The sequence below is a fragment of the Mixophyes fleayi genome, chromosome 3 (assembly GCF_038048845.1).
Source record: "Mixophyes fleayi isolate aMixFle1 chromosome 3, aMixFle1.hap1, whole genome shotgun sequence".
NCBI classification, from domain to species: Eukaryota; Metazoa; Chordata; class Amphibia; order Anura; family Limnodynastidae; genus Mixophyes; species Mixophyes fleayi.
This window is the reverse complement of record NC_134404.1, coordinates 123,165,130-123,188,990: the sequence shown is the minus strand read 5'-3', so window position 1 is coordinate 123,188,990 and position 23,861 is coordinate 123,165,130. Positions and strand designations below refer to the sequence as shown.

General features: G+C 39.9%; 1 long non-coding RNA gene across 1 annotated transcript; it reads left to right on the top strand.

Moving 5' to 3' along the window:
* Positions 1 to 623: 623 nt before the first annotated feature.
* On the top strand, positions 624 to 23,356 carry LOC142142763 (uncharacterized). The gene is made up of 3 exons (XR_012689321.1): positions 624 to 875; positions 22,283 to 22,372; positions 22,863 to 23,356. It is a non-coding gene; the product is annotated as an uncharacterized LOC142142763 (long non-coding RNA).
* The last annotated feature ends 505 nt before the right edge of the window (positions 23,357 to 23,861 follow it).

The window sequence follows — 23,861 nt, the reverse complement described above, 5'->3', positions numbered from 1 at the left end:
TCACTCTCAAGATAACTACTGTTATTGCATGTTTGCATTTTTCTATTTAATGTGATACTGTGTTTGCTACAATTATCTTGTTAGTTGTGCGGGGTGACATTAACCTTTCTCTTGAAGGAGGCTAGACTGCATGGAAGGGTTCCCGTAAAATAAATATAGGGTTATTTCATTTTATTTGTATCATTATTGTGTATTTGGGGTTTGGGATCACCTGTCTCTCTGCTGTGGCGTGGGAAAAGAAGAAGCTGATGGAAACATCTATCATGGTGAAGAAAACACACGTAGGGTAGATTCGTACAAACATTTACATACCACTTACAGGGTGTTACATAAGTATCTCATGTATTAGCTATTATGTCAATTTGCAGCGATCTATATGGATTTCTTTTTTTGTAATTTCCATTTGGACTACTGAAGGAAACAAGATTCCCATTGACTTTTAATCAGTAAACGTGGGATATTGACCACAAAATGGACAAAATTTATGCTAAAAAATATTTGATGTAAAAATAACATATTTAAGTCCCAATACTGAGAAGTATGTATCTTAAGATCCATGCAGGTTGGCACAAGTAGCATATGCATCCCACTTGTACTCATGGTTTTATGTCCCTATTAGGCATCAATAAAATTTAAAAAACATCTAATAGAGCAAAAACAACTCCCTGTCTCATGTCTGAAAAACTGAAACGGAAGCCTAAGATATGCCCAAGTGACGAATAAAGCACCAATCAGCAGGGCCGGATTTACCGCTAGGCAATCTAAGTGACTGCCTAGGGCCCAGCGATCCCCAGGAGGAGCCCCAATGCCTGGCGGTGGGTGGGGGACACGACCGTCCGCCTACCATAACCTGCTGCCGCTAACCGCCAATATAGGTAAAAAAATTGCGCCCGAATTTTTTTTTTTTAAAAAATATATATATATAAGAAAGGTTAAGCAAAAAATTGAGTACGCTTTCTTACTCAAGTTTTCTGGACAAAACCATGTTTCAATGCAAGGGGTGCAATTAGTTTATTGTTTTGCGCATAAAGAAATTACTGCCTGTTTTTTATGTAGCACACAAATACTTGACAGCTTATTTTTACACTGAAATGTAAAGTTGATCTAGGATATGCCTTACTCCAAATATAAATCTGCCATCACATTTTAAATTTACCTCCCCTCCAATTCAACATGGTTGTAGGTATTGGAAAAAGTGTGTGTTGGGAATGTTCAGTTTTGTTTTTAAGTCATCAAATGAGGGAAAGAAGTGTTTTTGGTGATATCATTGAGGTAGCGAACATCTTTCCACTTCCATAGCTCGAAGGATGGTATCCTACAGCCTGGTGGAAATTTAGGGTTATCAAAGAGTGGAATTATTGGGCTAGGAGCAGAGGCCAGCTTAAATTTTGCGTTTGCTAGGTCCCAAAGAGATAACAAGTGGGCTACAATTGGATGATGAGAAGCGAAATGCGGCCGATTAGTACAAGGGGGCCACAGGAGAGAGGAAGCAGAGGAAATACCCAAGTTCTCGGCTTTGATCGAGACCTAAAGTCTGGAGAAGCTAGGATAGTTTCATAAAATACATTGGGCAAGTTATGCTGCTAAAAAATAACATTTAAAATTAGGGACCCTATATTTCTGTGAAGAAAAAAGTTGGTCCCTGCATTGACTAACATGCCCAGAATTAGATCACAGTGCACAATTGACATCCACTTCCTTTACTCCCAGAATTACTGGAACAATTATGACTTCTAAAATTGTCACCAGTTTAGCCCTTAAGGGGGCCTATAACTTGATCCAGGTGATGAATGGAAGATTCAATTTGGACTTGTTATGGCTATTATGAATACTGTGTCATGCCCTTTGGCCTCTTCCCATTCCCCTACTGTTTCATAGTATGTGTACTACTATATATGGTCCTTTTCTTATTTTCTTTTGCTACTTCACTCATCTAGCTTGGGAAAATGTGTACTACACTTCGAACTGATGGCAACTGGTTGATCATATATGCATCAAAAAGGGAAAAGATAGTGGTACACTCAACTCAATCTGCTCCACCAGTAGCTGCAAATCTACATTTTTAAATAATGAAACGGAAGAGGCCCTTTGAAAACACTTATTAACACTGTTACTGCGACAGCACATTTCGGATGTTTCAGATAGCACAAGTCCAAAACATGTTGCAACAGTAACAAGTTGGGTTTTTTTGCTGCAAATTGTGTCCTCAATTTCTTTCTTTTCCCAGTGAGCACTAATATGCAATATGTACTTTACAGAGCCTATTTTGGATTGGTCACATTCTAACATCAAAATCAGTAATTTGTTTATGCAGTATCCATACAAATTATACTTTGTTTCTTCAGAAGACTTTTTATTTTCAGAAAATACCTTTAGCTTGCTTATACCCTCTGACATGGAAAAGTAAATATACCCAAAATGTCCCTTCCACATCCCTCTCCACTGCTTTTCCTCTCTCCTCTCTTTTTTGCCCACCTCACACTCATCCCTGTTATTCCAACTCACTGCTCTTCTCTCTGCTACGCTCTGTTCCTACTTAACCCCCCTTCTCCCCCCAAAATCAATTTGCTCTCCTCACTCAGTCTCTCTTTCTCCTGCTCCTCTCATCAATGTCCCCACCCCAGATAAGCACCATTTATACTTGTCTCCCAACCCGCAAATTCCCTTGCTATCTTCTCCTGCCAGCTGTGGGGCCCCCCTCTTAGTTCTGTTTATCATTTCATTCCCCCATCTCTCTCCATTAACCCTCCTATTCAAAACCCTGCTCAGCCTTGCAATCCAGCAACCCCCAAACACCTCATCCACATCTCCCTTCTTCCCTCTACACTGGGCTCTCTGGGATGCCAGGAGAGTATAAACAAACTGGCTTCCATCCATGAACTCTTTATGTCTAGCTCCTGCTTGCCATCTCTGAAACCTGGCTATCCTCTGATGACATCACCTATTCCGCTGCTCTTTCTTTTGTGGACTTATCCTTTTCCTACACACTGAGACCTGGGGACCAGCAAGGTGGTGGCATTGGAATCCTGCCTTTTTCTCGTTATTTCCCCTGAACCCTCCCTATTTTTCTCCTACATTAATGCCCACTCCATCAGCCTCTTCCACCTGGCACAACCTCAGTTTAACCATTATCCTCTAGTACCATCTCTCAATTTCTTGTCACTTCGACACCTAACTCCCTCACTTTCACTCCTCTGCCCCCCACCTCCTCCCTCAACTTCGGAGACTTTAATATCCCTATAGACGATCCCTCCAACCCTGCTGCCTCCAAACTTTACTCCCTCTCCTCCTTCAATGGACCTCCTCTCCCTCCCTCAACAGTGGCCACTCCCTTGTTCTGTTTTTTCCCACCTCTGTACTGTCAATGACTTCAACAATTCACTTTTCCATCTCTATGGCCAGCATCTCCTCACTTTTAACATCTCCCCACCCTCTCAGAATCTGGACCCCATTGATCCTAAAATGTTCTCCTCTTCCCTGGTTTCATTCATCTCTCCCATCACCACCCTTTCTTGTCCCGATCAGGTAGTCTCCTTCTACTAACACACCCTTACCACTACCTTTGACTCAACCTTGGCACTCCAAACTTACTATCTAGTGCAGAACAGCTCTGCATTCATTCTGACTTCCCTCATTTCAAGTTCAATCTCTCCCCTTGCAGTGCTGCACTATAGCTCTCTAAACATTCGTACTTCAAGGCTCTCATTTCCTCTCCATCCTACAACCCACATCAGCTCTTTGCTACCCTCTTTCTCCCCCCTCCTCCCTTGTTACCCATTTCACCTTCGAAATTGAGTCCATACATAATGATCTCTCATCCCATCAGTTTCTTCTCGACCCATCCTCTCCCCCTCCCTACCCACTCTATCCCACCTCCTACCCTGTTCTGTGGATACTATCTTCACCCACTGCTCCAGACTGCAACTTTACTTGCTAGCCCACCCACCTTCTCGTGGTATCTGCAGATGAAGTCTGTACACTTCTAGCCTCCTCATCCACCTCCGCCTGCCATTTTGACCCCATCCCCCCTCACAAATTTTCCATCCTTTCTCTCCAGACCTGCTCCCATCTTGCCCACTTCTTCAACTTATCTCTCTACTCTGCTACCTTGACCTCCTGCACCAAACATGCTCTCATCTCCTCCATGCTCAAATAACCAATCCCTTGACCCTGCAGTAGGACTCTGGGATACTGTCCTCTCCTGTTTTTTGTCAGTACCATCACTGGTCTGCCTCCAACACTGGCCTGCCTCCAACATTCAGTAGTCATCTGATTGCTGGCCTTCCCAATTAGAATGTTTAACAGAACCCAGCTGTGCTCAGCCTCAGGCTAGAGCTAACATAACAACTCTCTCAGGTCTTACTATTAACCAGTACTGATGACACTGATCGCAAATCAAGCCGTGCACGTGCTCAGTGCATTCCTCAGTGTCTGAGTATCAATTGTGTCCAACATCGATGCATATTTAGCATTTTACCTACAGTGCCAAATGTCTCAGTGTATTCGGTGGAACAACCTCTCTTTGTATAAACATTTTTATAAGACGCATATGCACATCTATATTCAACAACAAATTGAAGAAACATCTCTTGTTGAATGTAGGTATAGATACGCTCTGTACTGCTCTGACAGAAACAATACACTGCATGATATACATATGTGGAATATAAGGTCCCTGCAGATCGACACAGAAAAAAAAATTCAATTATCATCACCAAAATCAATGATGAAAAAAATTTCAATTTTTGTCATCAAATACATTTATCATGATGTTAATGTATTGTCTACTGTACATAAAATGTATTTTTACAGTTGCTCTTTATTGAAAACACACATTCTAGCATAGAAAAAACGTTATCCCATTATACATGGTACCGGTTGCATGGCAATAAGCCCGCGCTCAGTATATCCCATATTGTATATGGTACCAGCTGCGTGGCAATATAAATGCCCATATATGTAGACAAAACAAAGATAGTTGTCAGCGCTTATCCTTTACACTGTATATCTGTGTGTATCTAGCAAACTGAAAATATGAGGCATTAGTTCATATTTGGTTCAAAATATTTAAGCCTGCATCCCAGCATCAAGGGCACCTCATTATATGAAGGTCCTACACTGATCTATATGCTTTAAACAGCATTAAAATGCAGTTAAAATCAGATGCACTCAACTCCCAGACTCCACCCATGAAATTGTAGACTGTTGTAAGTGTACTTTGCGCTTGAAGATGAATTAGATGTTCTTGCATATAGTCCATTTTTGGGCATGTGCAGTGTGATTTAATTTCTGATATTTGTATTATTTTGTTTTTTAATTATTATGTAATGTGTTATGGATCATTGCTGTTTGTCTATTGTATACTCCTGCAAATTTCATGTACAGCGCTACAGACCTTTTGTTTTATAAATAAAAGATAAAAATAATCCCATATCCCTTGACTTCTTAATGATTCCTTAAGTACAGGGATGTTTATTGATACTATTTTCACAGCTCACAAACTTCTCTTGGCCGGGGTCCTTTTTATTTGTTACTAGACACCATATTTTCACAGAGAAGACTGTTTTGTTTCTGATGACCAGTTTGATATTGGTCAGCTGTTATTAAAGCATCCTATACACTTCTTTTAAAAGTCGTGGATCTTTCATAGATTTTGATGTAATAACCATACATGAAGACATTATATTCTCTATAGCGACAGTGTTGTTTTGGTGGGATATGCTTATTTGAGAAACAGTGACTCGGTTCTGAAACATAGTTGATGTCACTAGGATATCAGAACGTTGATTTGTAACTGTAAAAGGAATAGCCTGTTTTTCTATTTCTGAGCCGTTGTTCTGGGAAGATTCTTTCTTAGAAGGTCTCAGCAATGTTGAACGAACACTTTTAAAGATAATTGTGGCTTCTTGGCCTTTTCCCATTCGTTGCGCCACTGTAAAGCTTGCAAATGTATAATTTGCTGATGAAATGGACTTGGATGGCAGGCATACTGGTCCTGACATTTTAACAGTTTTTGGTCTACAAATGTTGCATATACTGAAGCAATCAGAAGACATTGTGTTGGTGCTGTCACAGGCTTAAATCTGCTATTATATTTCACATACATATCAAGGAATTTGCAACCTGCTCATCAATCGAGTCATTCCAAAATGGTGTATTTTTTGATACATGACTGTCAAAATTTAGGGTTGGGTCCAAGGCTACTTTCATTGCAGATCTTGTATTAATTTTCTTAACTTTGCCACACAGCACTAATAATGACCACTATGTTTGAAACTCTACTTCTCCAATGAGTAAAATTCAGTACAACATCAACATGTAGAAAAAATAAACTCCCACGTAAAATTATCTTTTTCAACTTAGTTTGGTACCACCAGGAGCACAATTATTCCTCTAGCTCTCTGCAATGTCTTCCAAGTTATTTCATCTGTATTCTCTTTTCAAAAAAGTTTTACTCTAAAAAAATTCCCCAACAATTTCAGTTCGCAGCCCATATTTAATCTTTCCTTATTGAAAGTATCCAGGATGTCATTGAATTCTCTTCAGTTTGGCACACAACTAGCAAAACAGTTTTTTTCAGTATTTTTTTGTATCTTAGGGATGGTAATGTTATGCAGAGGTTTATTTTCCACATTTCACTCCAAAGGGAGACTTTGTTTGATCGTCAATGTTATTGTGCTTCTGTGAAAACATTTGTGACGCCATCAAGCTGTAAAAAATCTGCTAGATTCATCACACTGGCTCTTACCGATCATGTAAGATTAGTGGCACAGGATATTTAACATCTAAACAGTCTTCACTGTACTGAGATTACAGGATGGATATTGACTCACAACTATTTTGAACATGTCAGACACAGAAACTGCCGCTGTATTCCTGCAAGCTGTTTTATTTTTACTTTAGTTCACGTTAAGACAAAGTACCAAGCACACCGGGCTCTCCCTATGTACAGCGTGGATCTTGGGTTCAGGGCCAATATCAGGGGGGTACAGGCAACTCATTGCAGCTTTTGCCAAAACTAGTGACAAACAGCTATAACGAGTGTGTGAAGGGGGGAGCCGCGGTGTGTGTGCGAACACGCGCACACATACATAGTGCAACTAAACACGCGCGACATAGCAGAACTCCACACTGTAGGTGCCGACTCAAGTCGGCACGTACACAGTGGGGAGAACCGCCAGGGGTGCCCCTGGACACACACAGCATCCACGTGTGTGTGGTGAATCACAACTGCATAAAAGTGCGAGTTTTCTAACAAGTGTATCTGAGAACAGAATAAGAGGATAGTGTACATGTAAGGCGCTACCAGAGGTCCTTTTACAGAGAGCATTAGAAAATAGACTGAAAATGATTGGAAATGAATGTTAATTCTATAAATAGTAATACAGGAGCAAAAACAGCTCACAAGCACATCGTTTTACCGATTTTCACAATTTTGAATTAAATCCTGACCAAAATCTATTTTTAGGACAAAACCAGATCACAAAGATGTTTTAGAGCCAAAACATAACCAACACACAAGGGTCTACTCACATTTCTGCTCACATGTAGCAAATAAGTGTTCTGTGCTATGCAATAACTTTTATAGCCAAGCTGACTGACATCACAAAAGCTACTATGATGTAAGTCAATCGGTCAGTCAGTCACATGTTCAGCCTAGTGAAACCTATCTGCCTATCTGTACTGAATGAAGAGAATTACTGCTTATTACATTTTAATAGAAAATAACTCATTTTCCGAATTTAGTGGCCAAACTTTTGTTCACAGCAATGAAAGCCAATTAGCTTTTTTAGAAATCTTATGCTTTAGTATATGGATTATCTTTAAGACTAACAATTATTTCAGTTGATAGAAATAACTATTACGTTAAAATGATTATATTAGGAGTGATACCTAAAGATATATATGTTTGGATGTATTAATACACTGGAATTTATCCATTGCTGAGCACAAATGGAATATTCTTAGCAACGATGGCAAAACGGTGCACAGTGGATGATCACATGGAGAAACTGTGCAGTCTGATTTTACTCATTGTGAGATCAACATTGCACCATTTATCACAAGTAAACTAGCTCTACCTGTATTTGCATATAAATTCATATAGTTTACATACGTGCTTATGCTACATTTTATTTATAGTTTCCATATTTTGTTGTTATTGTGATTATATTTTTACTAGTGACGAAAGTGATTGTTTATTGGAATTCCTTAGTATATATAACTGTAATTTCTGTTTTGCTTTACTTTTATTTACAAATACTATTGATTTGGGAGAAAACAATTGCAACATTACATATTGTACTGACTGCATCACCCACGCGGAACTAATGTTCTGACTGTATTGATTGCATACAGAAAAAAGAAACACATAGAATATTCCCTCCTGATATTACTGCTCTCATTATTTTTAGTGACTATTTGAAAGAATAAAGCTACCATTTACCGGAATTGTGCTCATTGTTTCAGCATTTAGCAATGAATGGTAACAAGTAAGGTAATTAGTATGAACAAAGCACAGCAGATTCTAATTAAAGAAAATTTTCTACTGCAGGATTTCCGCTGTTTGCAATTGGTTGACTTTACAGCTTAAAGGCAAAGTCCATTGATCGCAAAATCAAGGTTGACAATAGCATTCATGTGTTTTGCTTGGGGGTTTCCTAGATTTATCTCCAATGAAATCATTATTTTCATTATGTTAAATATGACAATATACCACAGTGCAGGACAGCTATGTCAAATGAGATATTTCTTATTGACCATGGGTCGCTCAATATCTCTGTTGCCTATGGAGGGATTTAATTAAATCCTGGCCATTTATTGACAAATGAACAGAAAATATACTCAACGTTTAGTGTTTGCTTTTATTTTCCCTTTATTTATTTCAACAAATGTCATTTAAGATGTGGAAAAATGCTGAGCCTGGTGACATATGTATGGGTCTTTTAGAATATCTTAAGACACCCACAGACTTTGGCTTAACTACTAAAAATGTATACTCTCCATCCCTTTCAGTTACTTAATATAACCTATCTCTGAAAATAAAATCTCATTTTGCATTTATGTCCCCATCCTTCATTTAGGTGTTGATGCGGAGTTGGATGTATGGAAGTTTACGTAGCCTAAAGTACTTAAATTTGAACTGTTCATGGCCATAAAACAGGCTGCATGCTTATGAGCATATTATTTGCTCGAATTAGATACTTGCGTCTTCTTGCGACAGGAGAGACGGGACGTGGGAGTGAAGAGGTGGTTTAACATAGGCCGAATAAAGTAAAGGCGTGTTCACATAACTGCACAGATGCAAACCACACAGAGATGCATATACACCTATCAAAGCCATATTTATTGTGGGTGCCTTAGGGCAAGTGGAATTACTCGAAATTGATGACAGTCGCCATAACAAAGGTTTTAAAAAATTGAGTGCATGTGTATCTGATGTGTGCCTGACAAGAATCTGGCGTATATGCTACTGGTATAGACCTGCATGCATCTTGCAATTTGTCCAACTTTGCACATGCATGCAATTGTGATTTTATATTGAACACATTTTATGCTTGTGAATTTGGATACAAATACATTCAAACTCAGCATGAGCCCCTTATTATTATTATTATTATTATTATTATTATTATCATCTTTTGTTTATATGGCAACACAAAGGGTTCATAGAGGATTAACAAAACAGAAACAGCATACAGAGCAGTACAAAAAAAACAAAGTGCAATAAACCAACTCAGGTAAGAACAGGTACACAGGGCAAAGAGGTATAAGTGAATACAAGAACACTTAGAAGCTAGGAAAGGGAAGGTGAAGAGGTGGGGAGTGAGCTAAAGCAAGCTGAACCTGTGCCAAGCAGTGTGAGCGGACACATAAACATAGCAGTAATGGAGATGCAAAAGCAAGGGAGAAGAGGAGAACCAAGGGCAGGGGACTAGCCTAGAGTTGTATAATTAGGCTGGGGAGCGCAAGCATTAGAGGGCCCTGATTGCAGGTGCTTAAAATTTTAAAGGAAAGGGGCAGACTGACAGGAGACACAAAAAAGGGAGTCAGGGTGAGGGGACTAGAATCTGAAGGGAGAGATGAACAACAGTGTGTAGTATGAGGTACGGAGGGAGAATGAGGGTGAGGTATACTACGATAGTGAAGAAGGATTATGAAGAGAGGATGAGGAGAGCAGGGGAGAGGTTAGACAAAGGAAGAGAAGGCTATCCTGAACAGGTGGAGTTTAAGGGATTGTTTGAAGTTATGCATGTTAGTGGAAAGCCTGATAGAATGAGGGAGATTGTTACAGAGAAGGGGAGCAGCACAGGAGAAATCTTGAATGCGGGAGTGAGGCGTGGTAACAAGATGAGAGGTGAGGCGGAGATTGTTAGCTGGAGATGAGATCAGATTGGAGCAGTGGACTTGGAGAGGGCTTAGTAGGTGAAGGTGAGGTGTTTATTGTAGATGAGGACAAGTATTGAGTCCCCATGTAACGTTACTGGTGGTATTACCTGAAGCCCAATAGCCGAGTAGATATCCAGAGAGTAGTCAGACGTTAGCCGGGTCGGTACACAAGCGGGTAGTCAGACGTTTTGCCGGGTCGGTACACAAGCGGGTAGTCACAGATGCAAGGTAGAGTAGCAGGTAGCAGGAGCTGAGCAAGCAGAATACTCAAGCATATGTCTGAACCAGCAAGTGCCATTTATAGGCCCAAACAGGAAACAGGATCCAAGATGGTTTCTCTTTGATTCCAAACTGGCCATCTTGGATAAGGGCAAATCTAAGGGCATGTTTGCAAATACAGAGACCTCTAGTGGTCGGCGGTGCAAATGTCAAGGTAATTCCTTACACCCCATTTCAAATGTAACACCCATTATATGGAACATAAAAATCTTCCATTTCCATCTCTTGAGATGGAATCATTGTGCGTTTCCATAAAACACGTGCAGTTATTTTCTGTAGAAAGCCTAATGCCCTTCACCAGCTACAGGAGAATTGTAATATTCCTCATAGAGATTTTCTTAAATTTATGCAACATAGACACTGGGTTACTCAGGTTATAAGAACATACCAAGATTTTAGACTCCACCCTGCACTCAATATTGTCTAGGCTTTTAAAAAGTAACAAGAAGGGGGAGATCACATTTTGGTACCAGTACTTGTCAACACAGGAATCCCCTTACTAATTGCCATGGGAAGTAAATCTACAAAAGATGCTTACTCCTGAGCATTGGGAACAGATATCTATTACTTCTCACCTCATGTCCAAATGCCTAAATCACACTGAAATGCATGTAAACTGCAAAATAGGCTATACTTCTGCCACATTGCATAAATTGGGATCTAATCAATCAAAATATTGTTGTATGTTCTCCCCATGTTTGCGTGAGTTTCCTCCGGGTGCTCCGGTTTCCTTCCACAATCCAAAAACATTCTGGTAGGTTACTTGGCTATCATCAAATTGACCCTATTCTGTCACTGTGGGTGTTAGGGAATTTAGACTGTAAGGTGTATTGGGACTAGTAGCGCTATATAAATAAATGATGGTGATGATGATGAATAGCAGTCACATTTAATAAACAAACATTTTTTTACAGACCCCACTCCCCGCCTGATGGGGTACATTTTAACGATTACCGGATCCCTGACAGGAATACACCTTCGGTGTAGTCCTGATGGGGTATCCATTGTCGGGGATTCAGTAATCATTTTAATGAGTACCACCACTTCCCCCATACTGTTCCACCACCCCTGTTTTTACAGCCTCCTATCACCCATCCATGTTTTGCTCAGCACTCTCTCCCCCCTTCTCTATATCCTTAAAGCAATTAAATTACCTTAGGGCTTCAGCTTCTCTTATCTCTGCATCTGCTTCCTGCTTCTTCTTGCTCTGCCTTCTCCTTGCTCTGACAATATCTTGTTTCCATGCTGGCACCGCTATGTAGCATTCTGACATCACATCTGCAAGTTAGCTACAGACCGGGCTGGATAAATAATGGGCCAGTTGGGACTACAGCCCCAGGCCTTCCCACAGAATTAGGCCCATGAAGATCAGTGGTTAATATGATTTATCTGAGCCTCTGTATAACTGCTTCACAACTGGCTAGAAATGAACACTCTCTGGCAGACACTATAAGTTATAAGTCATTATTGTACTCATAACTTATGCAATGGTTGCTGGCCGCCTAACTTCACACAGGACCAGGCACCTGTCCAGAAACAGAAGAACAGAAGCCTGACTCCTTGTTCCCGGCGGTGTGGTGATGTCATGATGCTGTCAGTATAGAGCTGAGAGGAGCCAGAAAGGCAAGAAGAATGCAAAGAAGTGAGAATAAAGGAAAAGCAGAGAAACAGGCAAGAAGAGAAAAGAAGAAGGGAAGGTAATTATATTACTTCAAAGAGAACAGGTAGAGATGTGGCTGAAGAGAACAGTTGAGGGAGGGAAGAGGTGGCTTGAGAGAACAGTTAAGGGGGGAGGAGTTGGCTGAAGAGAACAAAGCTGGAGGGAGGAAGTGGCTAAAGAGAACAGAGAGAACAGAGCTGGGGGGAGGAGGTGGCTGAAGAGAACAGAGCTGGGGGGAGGAGGTGGCTGAAGAGAACAGAGCTGGGGGGAGGAGGTGGCTGAAGAGAACAGAGCTGGGGGGAGGAAGTGGCTAAAGAAAACAGAGCTGGGGGGAGGAGGTGGCTGGAGAGAACAGAGCTGGGGGAGGTGGTGGCTGGAGAGAACAAAGCTGAGGGAGAAGGTGGCTGGAGAGAACAGAGCTGGGGGAGGAGGTGGCTGGAGAGAACAGAGCTGGGGGAGGAGGTGGCTAGAGAGAACAGAGCATCATGTCCAAACATAAGGCAGAGTTGGGATGTATTTTCCACGTTTCACTTTACATACAAGCTGTGTGAACCAATTAGTGGTTCACACCCTTAGATTGTACGCTCCTCTGAGCAGGGCCATCTCTCCTCCTGTTTCCACCACTTCTAACTCTGCTCTCCAGCTACTTAGCCCTCCTCCTCGAGGGTCCTCCACCCCACGTCCACTCTCGCTCCCTCCTCCCCCCTGGGGGTCTCCCTGTCTTCCGCGCCCTCCTTCTTGGGCCCCGTCGTTTGCGGATCCTCCCTCCCCCTTCCCCGCCCTCTCTAGCTGTGCATTGAGCGTACTAAATTGCTGTGTTTACTGTACTGTGCTGTCTCCCATTGTATTGTGATTTTGTTTGTCTCTGTACGGCGCTGCGGATGCCTTGTGGCGCCTTATAAATAAATATTAATAGTGGGGCACTCTTCATATAAGTGAAGATGCGAGGAAGATGTTGGTAGTTGAAGGAAAGAGTTTGCTATGCCCTACATCAGTGATGGCTAACCTTTTCAGCTTGGTGTGTCAAAAATCGGAAAAAAATGTAGCCTTCCTCGGGTCGCGTGTCATTTAAAGAAAAAAAAAGAAAGTGTGTATATATGTGTGTGTGTGTATATATATATATATATATATATATATATATATATATATATATTTTATATTATTATTTTTTTTTTAAATATATTTTAATAATAATATAAATATAAAACACTACATAAGATTGCTTGTGGCCAGTATCTGGTTTCACCCTGTAGCCCAATGACACTATATATACACACACACATATATATATATATATATATATATATATATATATATATATATATATATATATATATATATTTGTCACTGGGCTACAGGGTGAAACCAGATACTGGCCACAATCAATCTTATGTAGTGTTTTTATTATTAGACAAAAGACTCCATTTCTGGTGAGCCTGCAGGGTATGCAGAGATGTGTGTGTGATTATATATAAATATTGTATTATAGGATTAAAAAAGTAGAGGAATCCTCTACTTTTTTTTAACCCATAATACAATATATATAATCACACAACTCTGCATACCCTGCAGGCTCACCAGAAATGGAGTCTTTTGTCTAATAATAAAAACACTACAGAAGATTGATTGTGGCAGGATCTAAAGATAATATATCAAATATTAAATTGTAAAATAAGTGCAAGTCCTACTGTGCTCCAGGTAATCCAGCCAGTGATGCCGGGAGATATGAAAGGGAGGAGCTGCTGCTGCGACCGCGCATGCGCAGCAGCTCCATTTCGCCGACGGGGAGATGTACAGCAGCCGCGGCGCTGTCAAAGAAGCGTCCGTGGCTGCTGTACAGAAAAAATATTTGGTATGTTTAAATCAAGCAGTTTGACTGAATCGCCTGGTGTGTCAGTCAAACTGCCTCCGCGTGTCACGCGTGACACGCGTGTCATAGGTTAGCCATCACGGCCCTACATGATCCTGGCCATGCCCACACATCACTGGCCACACCTCCATTAGGACAGCACTTCTCACAATAGGCCTTTAATAATTTTAAGCTTCAGGCCCATGTGGCCCTTATTTTGGACCTGACTACACTGCAGGAGCAGGAACCCAGGTGACTTTCTCATTGTACACCCTATCACTAATAAATAGCAACCCTGTGGTTAGTCACATGATGCCATCCGGGGGCTGCATATAGCGGGCGTGCATTGCGCTCCCTCGGCCTTTCTCCCCGGACTGCCTCACTACCTGCACCACCCTCGATATGGCCCAGATTACACATTAATTTACTTCTATGTCAAATAGCCCACCATTATGTGTTAGTAGCTTAATATATAGCAATCATCACTATACTGCATTATTAACATAAAGAAACAAGTCATTCATACTTTCCTCAGTTATCTAAACAAACAAACGCAAGGTCCAAAATCTTTTAACACAAAGATAACTTTGAGATCATATACACAGTAAAATAAATTATGAACATACTGCTGACACCTTCACAACTGCACACTGCCAGAAGTGATTATTCATTCCTAGATGTTGCTACGTGGCTTTCTTTGTATGAGCTGGTTTCCAGCCTCCTCATACATTACTCTTTGCCAGCTCATACCTTCATCTGCACATTGGTGGCAATGTGTATGCACCATCTGCAGCATGCATGCCGCAATAAAGTGTAGAAACAGCCATTATGGTAAACCCCTCCATGGGATTCCCTTGGCATAAGCTCCGCCACTTGTGATGATATAATCTCGGGTGTGAGCTCCGGAAACGGAGTTCCTTCATATATATTTAGCTCTGTAACCTAGAGTTATTACCCTGTTACTGTATCCATTTTCCCCCTTATCCACTCTTTTGTGGTTCTTTTGTTCCATTCTTGTTTTGCTTTCTGATACCCAAAGTTAAAAAGTTTACAGGTCAAAATAAAGTAACTACTCTGTAACTCCACACTTCTTTGCTTTATTAAATGACTCCCTCTGACATATATTAAGCTGGCCATGCACATTGTAATATCACCAGTGATATCTAGCAAATGGCCTCATACTACAGCAGATGAGACCTCCAAACAAGTACATTGCGAATAATGATCCAATCAAAATTTAGCAGATAATGATTGGACATGCTGGAAAGACGGCTGTGTCTGCAGTCAGTACGATTGCACTAACATGTCGCAGCCTGGACAAGCATCAGTCACCTTTATTATATAGGGATTGTTATGTTTCAGTATAATTACATTTTTTAACCAGTGGCAGCTGCATACAACTTGCTCGCTTAGGATACATTCCTCTGATAATTTTCTTTATGAAAATATTTTGAACTCTGATTATATAGTTAATGGCATCCAGGAAGCTATCAGACAGCATGTCGGTGAAATATACAGAGATCGAACTGCTGAATGTACTTATTGCAGCTGTGAAAGAAGACCTTTCAATATATTTGTGCCAGCTCTCATCTGTAAAAACTAGTGTGGCCTGGGGGCAATTGCTTTCATGCCATCCTTGCCAATACAGCCATAACATGATGATAGATTGTTTACCAGCGTAACATGTGTTTCATAGATAACTGGGAAGTGTCAAGGTTTGACTTTACTTCAGGACTTCAATCTCAACATTTCGAAGTTTATGAAAATCTCATCAGCCCTTAGTTTCTTATGCCATGTTTTTACTCATATAGATGTTATTAGTGTCACTATTAGAGGAATTTGTTATTTCCTCATTGGTGGTTTGGTTTCTATAAACCCAATAGGGAGGTATATACCACTATACTATAAATAAGGACTTTACAAATCCACTTTTTAGGATTTGGCTGAACCTCAAACTGAATACAAATAAAAACAGACTTGCCTCATTTTTTTAAAATGTCAAAAGACATGTACATTCATTGGACAGTATACTACAGCCCATTGTACTTCATAATGATCCCATGTTTTACACAGTGAATAACTACCACAGCAAATGCCATTCTCCAGCAAATAGGCCATCATCACCAGGCTTATACTGCATAAGAATAAACAATCCTTATGCAGTATGATTTTACACATAGTAGTAGCAGTAATTGCACAGATGATAGATCAAACAAACAGGAAAGCTCCTATTTCTTTACACCATCAAGGTTTTTTGTGAGGAGCTGACACTCTTACAGAGGAAGCCTTCGGTTCTCCCTTTAAACTAATCTATCACAACTTACTTGTATCAGAGTTATCATAAACCACAATACTTAAGAAGAAAAACAATGAACAGAATTACATACAGCGATATAATATAATAGTTCTTTGTAAAATAAAAATCAATAAAAGAACAGAAACGGTACACTTACAAATGATCAGTTTCTGTTTGCTGGGAGAAACAGAAATAAAGGGGACACTTCTCAATATGAAACTGACCCCCAAAAGTGAACAACTGTACTAGATTTTACTGGAGATTTTAACACGATTCATGTGCCTACAGCCCCCTTCATGTTATGTCAGAATTAGAAAGTCTGTGTAAATGCAAATTAGTTGTTTATGACCTCTGTTCAAACACCTTTCAAGTCAGGCCTTTCTTTTACACTGGGCACTGGCCTAACATCTTACCCGAATGTCCTACAAAGATTATGTTACGTCCACACAGCAGGTTATAAGCTCCCCCTTATTTGCATTGCCAAACATAACGCCTATATGTATGATATTTGAGAAAATATGGCATTTTCCAGTGTCCTTATTTCCCTTCCTTCACACTTATCCCAGCTATTCTGTTGCCCCCAGTTGAGATGTTCTGAGATATCACAGATATCACCAAAAATGTGAGTGGTCTGTTTTTTAGAGATCACTGATGTTATTGCTATAACCTTAAAGAGATCTTTCAAGAGCTTTTACGACCTGTGCCATAAATTGGTATTGGGCACTCATCTGTAACCAGTGTCTGAAGCTCCTTATCCATGAATATCTTATGCGTAGAGCAGAAGAGTTTAGAAACTAAATCAAAGAAATAAAGTCATTTAGCATCCCTCTTTCAGGTTTTACCCTATGGTTCATCTTGAGTCAACCATTTCTCCTTGTCACACATGACTGCCTTTCATTTGTGACATATGGTATGTGATAATGGGATGTAGTGGTTAAATTGCATTAGTTGATACAGCTGGTTAGTGCAAGCTCTATTTAACAGAAGGTGGTAAGTGATTTCCTTGAGCTTGTGATTTTCACTGCATTTTGATTTCAAGGCTTTTTGTCTGAAGTATGGAGTTAGATCCATTAATGAGTTGAATCCAGGAGGGTGTTTAATCTGGTATGGGGCTAGCAAAGGTTAGTACTTTCAAGTTCACTGTAGGCTACAAGAAGTTAAGTTGGTCATAATAAGATGAGTAGTAGCAGGCTTGATGATCTCACTTAATGCATATCTTGTCATATGTATGCACACTTGGAGCAATTGTTCCAAGGTTTATATCATTCCATCTCAGCAACTCAGAGTGCTGCTTCTGCCCATCTGACCGCAGTCTCCAATAAGGAATCATCAACTACTATAAAAGGACTTGCTGGAGACCTTACCTGTTGCTGGTGCAATGTTGTATTTTCAAACGCTATCCTGGTTCCCAGCAGTCTGCAGTCTTTTCTATTTGTTCCAGTTCAGACAGTGCAGTCTGCATTCCGGCTCTAGTCTGGTTCCAGCATTCCGGTTCCAGCATTCTGGTTCCCTTCCAGTTCCATGATTCAGTATTCTGGTTCAAGCATTCTGATTCCGTCATCCAGCATTCCGGTTCTGTTCCAGTTCCATCATCCAGCATTCCGGTTCCAGCAATCCAGTTCCTGTCTGGTCTCCTCTGCTAGTCTATCACCAGCCTAACTCCAGAGACACCACCCAGTCTGGGGACAGACAGATCCTCAGGAGTGACAGTTTGCACTGGCCTAATGAATTCCACTGGTGATCTGTCCCAAGGAGCGGGCTCAATGCAAAGCATGGTGAATCGGCTTGTGAGTCAGGAAACCGAACAGGGACAAATCATGCACTCCGTACCAACTGGCTCTGGAGGAATGCACCTCCGAAGTACCATCCATCTCCTTTATAGACATTATTTCTGGTACTGACTTACAGATGGACCCAGAGAAGCTCAAGGTGATCCTCAACTGGCCTTTTCCAACTACTCTCAAGGCGGTTCAACGCTTTCTGGGTTTTGCGAACAGCAAATTCATTAGAAATCTCTCCACTCATCTGGCTCCCATCACAGCCCTTACCAAAAAGGGGTCTGATTTCTCCAATTGGTTCGAAGAAACTAAAGCAGCATTCCATTGCATTTCTGCTCCAGTTCTTCGACAGCCTGTTTTATCACGGCCATTTATTCTGGGAGTGAATGCTTCTGCAGTAGGTGTAGGTGCTGTTTTATTCCAGCATTACGAAGATGGATATCTTCATCCCTGTGGCTATTTTTCTCGCAAATTTCTGCTGCCAGAGAAAAAGTACTCTTTAGGAGATCAAGAATTATTAGCCACTAAGTTGGCTTTGGATAAATGGAGAAATTTGTTAAAATGTGCCAAATATCCCATCTCTGTTGTTACAGATCATAAAACCTTCTGTATCTAATGTTAGCCCAGTGTCTCAATCCCAGACAAGCTAGATAGGCCTTGTTCTTTTCCAGGTTTGACTTCAATGTATCCTACCGGCCAGGATCCTAGAATTTTAAGGCCTTTTTCGTTTCATGGTTCAAGATGAGGATCTTTGCCTCACCCAAAAAAGTCCAATCATCGATCATGTGTCCTCCACTTCAGGTTTCGCTCCAAAACCAGTTCCTGGGAGCTGCCATCTTGTCTATGAACAACTGATCCATATCAGCAACTCAGAGTGCTGATTCTGGTCAGCTGACCGCAGTCTCCAATAAGGAATCATCAACTACTATAAAAGGAGTTCCTGGAGACCTTACCTGTTGCCGGTGCAACATTGTATTTTCAAACACCAACCTGGTTCCCAGCAGTCTGCAGTCTTTTCTATTTGTTCCAGTTCAAACAGTGCAGTCTGCATTCCGGCTCCAGTCCAGTTCTAGCATTATTAGTTGCATTCTGGTTACATTTCTGTTCCATCATCCAGCAATCTGGTTCCAGCAATCCAGTTCCTGCTTGGTCTCCTCTGCTAGTCTATCACCAGCCTAACTCCAGAGACAGCACCCAGTCTGGTTACAGACAGATCCTCATGCGTGACACCTTCCTGCCATCATATCACACTCCTCTCCTCCTGCTGCAGGGACTTCTGGGGAATTTAGTCCTCTCCAGCCACACCCCACAGCCCTGGCAACAGAGCATAGGTTACAATTAAGAAAACATATTAATACACCAGTTTTCATCGTCAAATAGAATATGATGACTTCTATCTCTCTACGTACATTGTACGGAGAGTTGCCTATATATTAAGTTCAATTCTACATGAGGACCTTGGTGTGGCTTAAATAAAGGTGAGGCTAGCACAAATTACAAAGCCATTATAAGTATAGTGTGTTTTTTTTAAAGTAATTCTATAGTTTTCAAATAAGCATTGCATAGGCGATTGTATTGTGTTTCTAACGCACAAAGTGATTTATTTTAGCAGATGTAAATAGTCAACAATTTAATACATTATTATATTATGATACAGTACAGTACAGCCAATACCAAAAGATACATACATACTGCTACTATCGCATGCGCTCGCTGCGTACCCATGGGACCCAGTGGACAGTATATCTGTTAGAATACTATGATCAGTGAAGACTGAGAGCTGGGTGCACAGCTATGATCATATATACACAGTCAGTGTTAAAGAGAACAATGCAAATGACGTGGCTTGCTTCTATAGGTCCAGACATCAGATGGGTCCAGGCTAAACAGGTCATAGGCTGATTCAATCTAAGGAATCCAAAGGTGGGGGCTGTCTCTCCAGGGGATAAGCTCCTTTCTTCCCGCCAATGCTCCAGTTACAATTAGCATTTCATAGCCAACATCATACAAAGGTTTATTCCCTAATATGAATAACTAAAGTATGCAATGTGCGATCTCTTTGCCGACTGCACCGGACAGCTGCTGATGAATAGGGTTTTAATAGGATACTAGGCATGATACCTTTCCTATAACCTGAACCTTGAATATCACTGAAGTGTACATATAATCATTATATATATATATATATATATATATATATATATATATATATATAGACTAATAATAAACCAAATACTATCTGCTCATAAATTACAGTGTAACGGAACCAATATGAATATGAATTATATAAATAACTAAATGTTGTAATGCGAGTGTGTGCGTGCGTATTTTACCGTGCGATCGCACCATGCCACGTGTTACGTGGCGTGCGGATCTTCGTTACATGGCGTACGGATCGCAATCGCACGGCAAAACAATATTAACCAATATACTTTCGTTCATCCAATTATACGACTTCGACAGTGGCATCACGCAGCATACAGACATGGTTTCATGCATTAATCAATAAACAAAATGTATGCGCCCCATCAGCTAAAAAAGTACCAGAACTTTTCTCTGACTTAGCCTGGGTCTATTAATCCACTGGTGCCAAATATAGTAAAATCTTTACAGAGATCTCTTCTCAGTTATTCTTTTAGTTTGGGTGAATTTGAATCCTGATTTATGGGAAAATAAGTAAGCGCATGATTTAAAGAAACCATGAACACATGGGAGACCAGTGTCCTCTCACCTTGTACTAAAATGAGCAGTATTTTAGTAAAAAATGAATGATAGTCAGGGACCTAACAAGATAGAAGGTAATACTGTGTGATGATGTTTTCAATTCTTCATAACATGCACATAGAAAAGTACATATGCTGTATTCTTACAGCATTGAACAACAATTCCATACATCTATTGGTAATTGCCCAAACAAATATCAGTATCAATTTGATTGTACGGCCATTGCATGTTTCAATGTTTGTTAACATACATTTTTTTCAGATGTTTGGAAAGCTTATGCTACTAAAAATCCAGCAAATGCACAGCTTCAATTCATTATTCTTAAAAACAGGATATTGATGTTACTATGAATATTTGAAATAAAACAATTAATGTGTAGACAAATGTAATCCACAGTGAATACTAATGGAACAAAGCAGAATAATCTACACCTTAATATTGTAGAGGCCAAGTAGCTCTCTTTATACCTGCCATGGACAATCTCCCTTGAAACTGATAGCATTTACTGAAAGCTTTCTACTTTAATGAAAATGGTCTATAAATCTCCCATTAATGTAATAAATATGCTTGGTGATGCATAATTACGTTTTATCAGTAATGGGAAACAATTACAAGAAATATAATTTCCATCATCAAGATAATGAAATGTGTTTAAAGACTTTAGGCTCATTTCAGTTATCTCCTTTACGTGATTAATTACATCTTATCTTTGTATACAAATATATGTACTTTTTGGTAATTGCTTATTTGACTTGGGTGACAGTAGGATCACGTTTAAGTGATTGTAATTAGATAGACATGATCTGGTGACTTAATTCTAAGTCACCCACATTTTGCTTATTCCACACAACCTATTCCCGGTACGTCTAACCCCTGCTGGCTCTGCAGAATCCTTTATCTCCAAAGGGATTAATGTTTGCAGTTTTTGCAAAAAATGGATTATAAACTGTTATCGGTACCAAAGTTGTATCTATCTACTTTTTTATTTTTGGAAAATTATCCAGAGAAATGATTTGATACATGAAAGATAACAGAAAATGTTCAATCACACAGCATCAAACACTGCACTTCGCCCCGTGGGCACAACTTTGTGATTAGACATTAATGGCAAAATGCGCAGTTTGTGTAGACTTATTATTGCCTCTCTAGATATATTTACCCTTTCATTATGCCATTAACACATTTGTTTTTTTCTACATTTTGCTCTTAGCCTGAGACCTACATCCAATGGTTAAACCGGTACATATTTGCTGTCAAGATAGTTAATCCATCACAAATATGGCAATCCAATATTGTTTTCTCAACAGTGGCTGGCAGTGTTAATGATGATCAGAGCATTTAAAATGTATTTGCAGCAGAGATGTGTGGAGACTTCACCTTGGAAAGATTGTAGCAAGGTAAGATGATGTCTTGCAGCAATGATCATTTTAAACACTTCACAGCCTTAAGAAGCAGCTCTCTGCCAGCCACTTGAGTGCACATTGCCTGTGCTCACACAATACTTTCCTAAACTGCTCTGTTTATTACTCCTCAAGAGGACCAATCAGCCCTATATCACAATAGATCTGAGCTGCAGTCAGTAGTAATGGAATAAACTCCTTCCCAGACTGTCATTGTCTGTACCCAGCTGAGATTTGCCCACATGTTGCAATATTGCAGGGATATATGACAATTGGCCAAATATGGCAGTGTGTGTGGGCTCAATAAAACTGAAATCACCAAAAATTAACCTCTCAAATGTTAGAGGGGACGAATAGCTGGTTCTCATCTAATTTGACCCCTCAACTGTAACAAAATTGATCAACCTAGTTGAATGACAGGATTGACCTGTGGGTGATAAACTTAAGATTGTTCTTACTGCAAAAATCTATATCTTTGGTTCTACAGGACAAAGAATACTGTGTGGAATATTTCATAGCAATGGCTTTGATGATGGAACCAGACTGTAACCTCTACAGATCCCTTCTGATTTGGTCAGTGCTGGAGAATTGATCAGTCACACAGAAGTCTGCCAAACCAACTCTGTTTATTGAAGCTTTAAGCACTAGTATTTATACAAATAATATTGCATACTCAACTTATTTTTATGCTTACATTGTATAATAGTTAGCACATATCTTTTCTGTATACTATGTCTTGTAAACATCTCTGCAAAACTTCTGCTCATGACCACCCGTCTTATCTTGTAGCCCGTAGTATGGACAACCTGTTATCTCAGTTCTACAATTCTTCTCTCAGTTCAGGGAAGATATTGCCATTCTAATCACAATTACTGCAACTGTGCACTTCTGCATGTAAGCTATTCTAACAAATTTCATTCTGATACCAAATATGTCTATACAAGTTTCATTACTTAATTAAAGGCATCATTATTTCTTTCACATTTTGTTGGATCGTGATGTCTCTAAATCCATCATCCATTCAAATTAACTAATTTTAATCTACTTTAGCTAAACATAAACAACATTGAAGGCCTTAACTGTAACCAGCCTACCTCTGTGCCTTGATCTTTGATTAAATGTACAACTTTGTAATGTAGCAAGTACCTATAATGGACTTTAGTCCATTATAGCTTCTTGCTTTGTTACAAATAATCATACAAATGTAAAACAAATAGCTATGTCATTTTTCAAATAAAACATACATGCTAGGACAGAGCCATGGAGAGAAGATTCAGGGGCACAAATTTAAAAACCTTGACTTGTCCTTAATAACATTTAGAAACTAAGAAACCAGCGATGTAGCTAGATGCTACTGGACACAAGTGCATAAAAATGACAGGTGCCATCCTTAACCAATCCACTTATTTGCCCAGTAAATAATGTAATGTAATATATACTGGGCAATGAAAGCTACAGTACCCCCCTTCATTGCAGCATTACACAA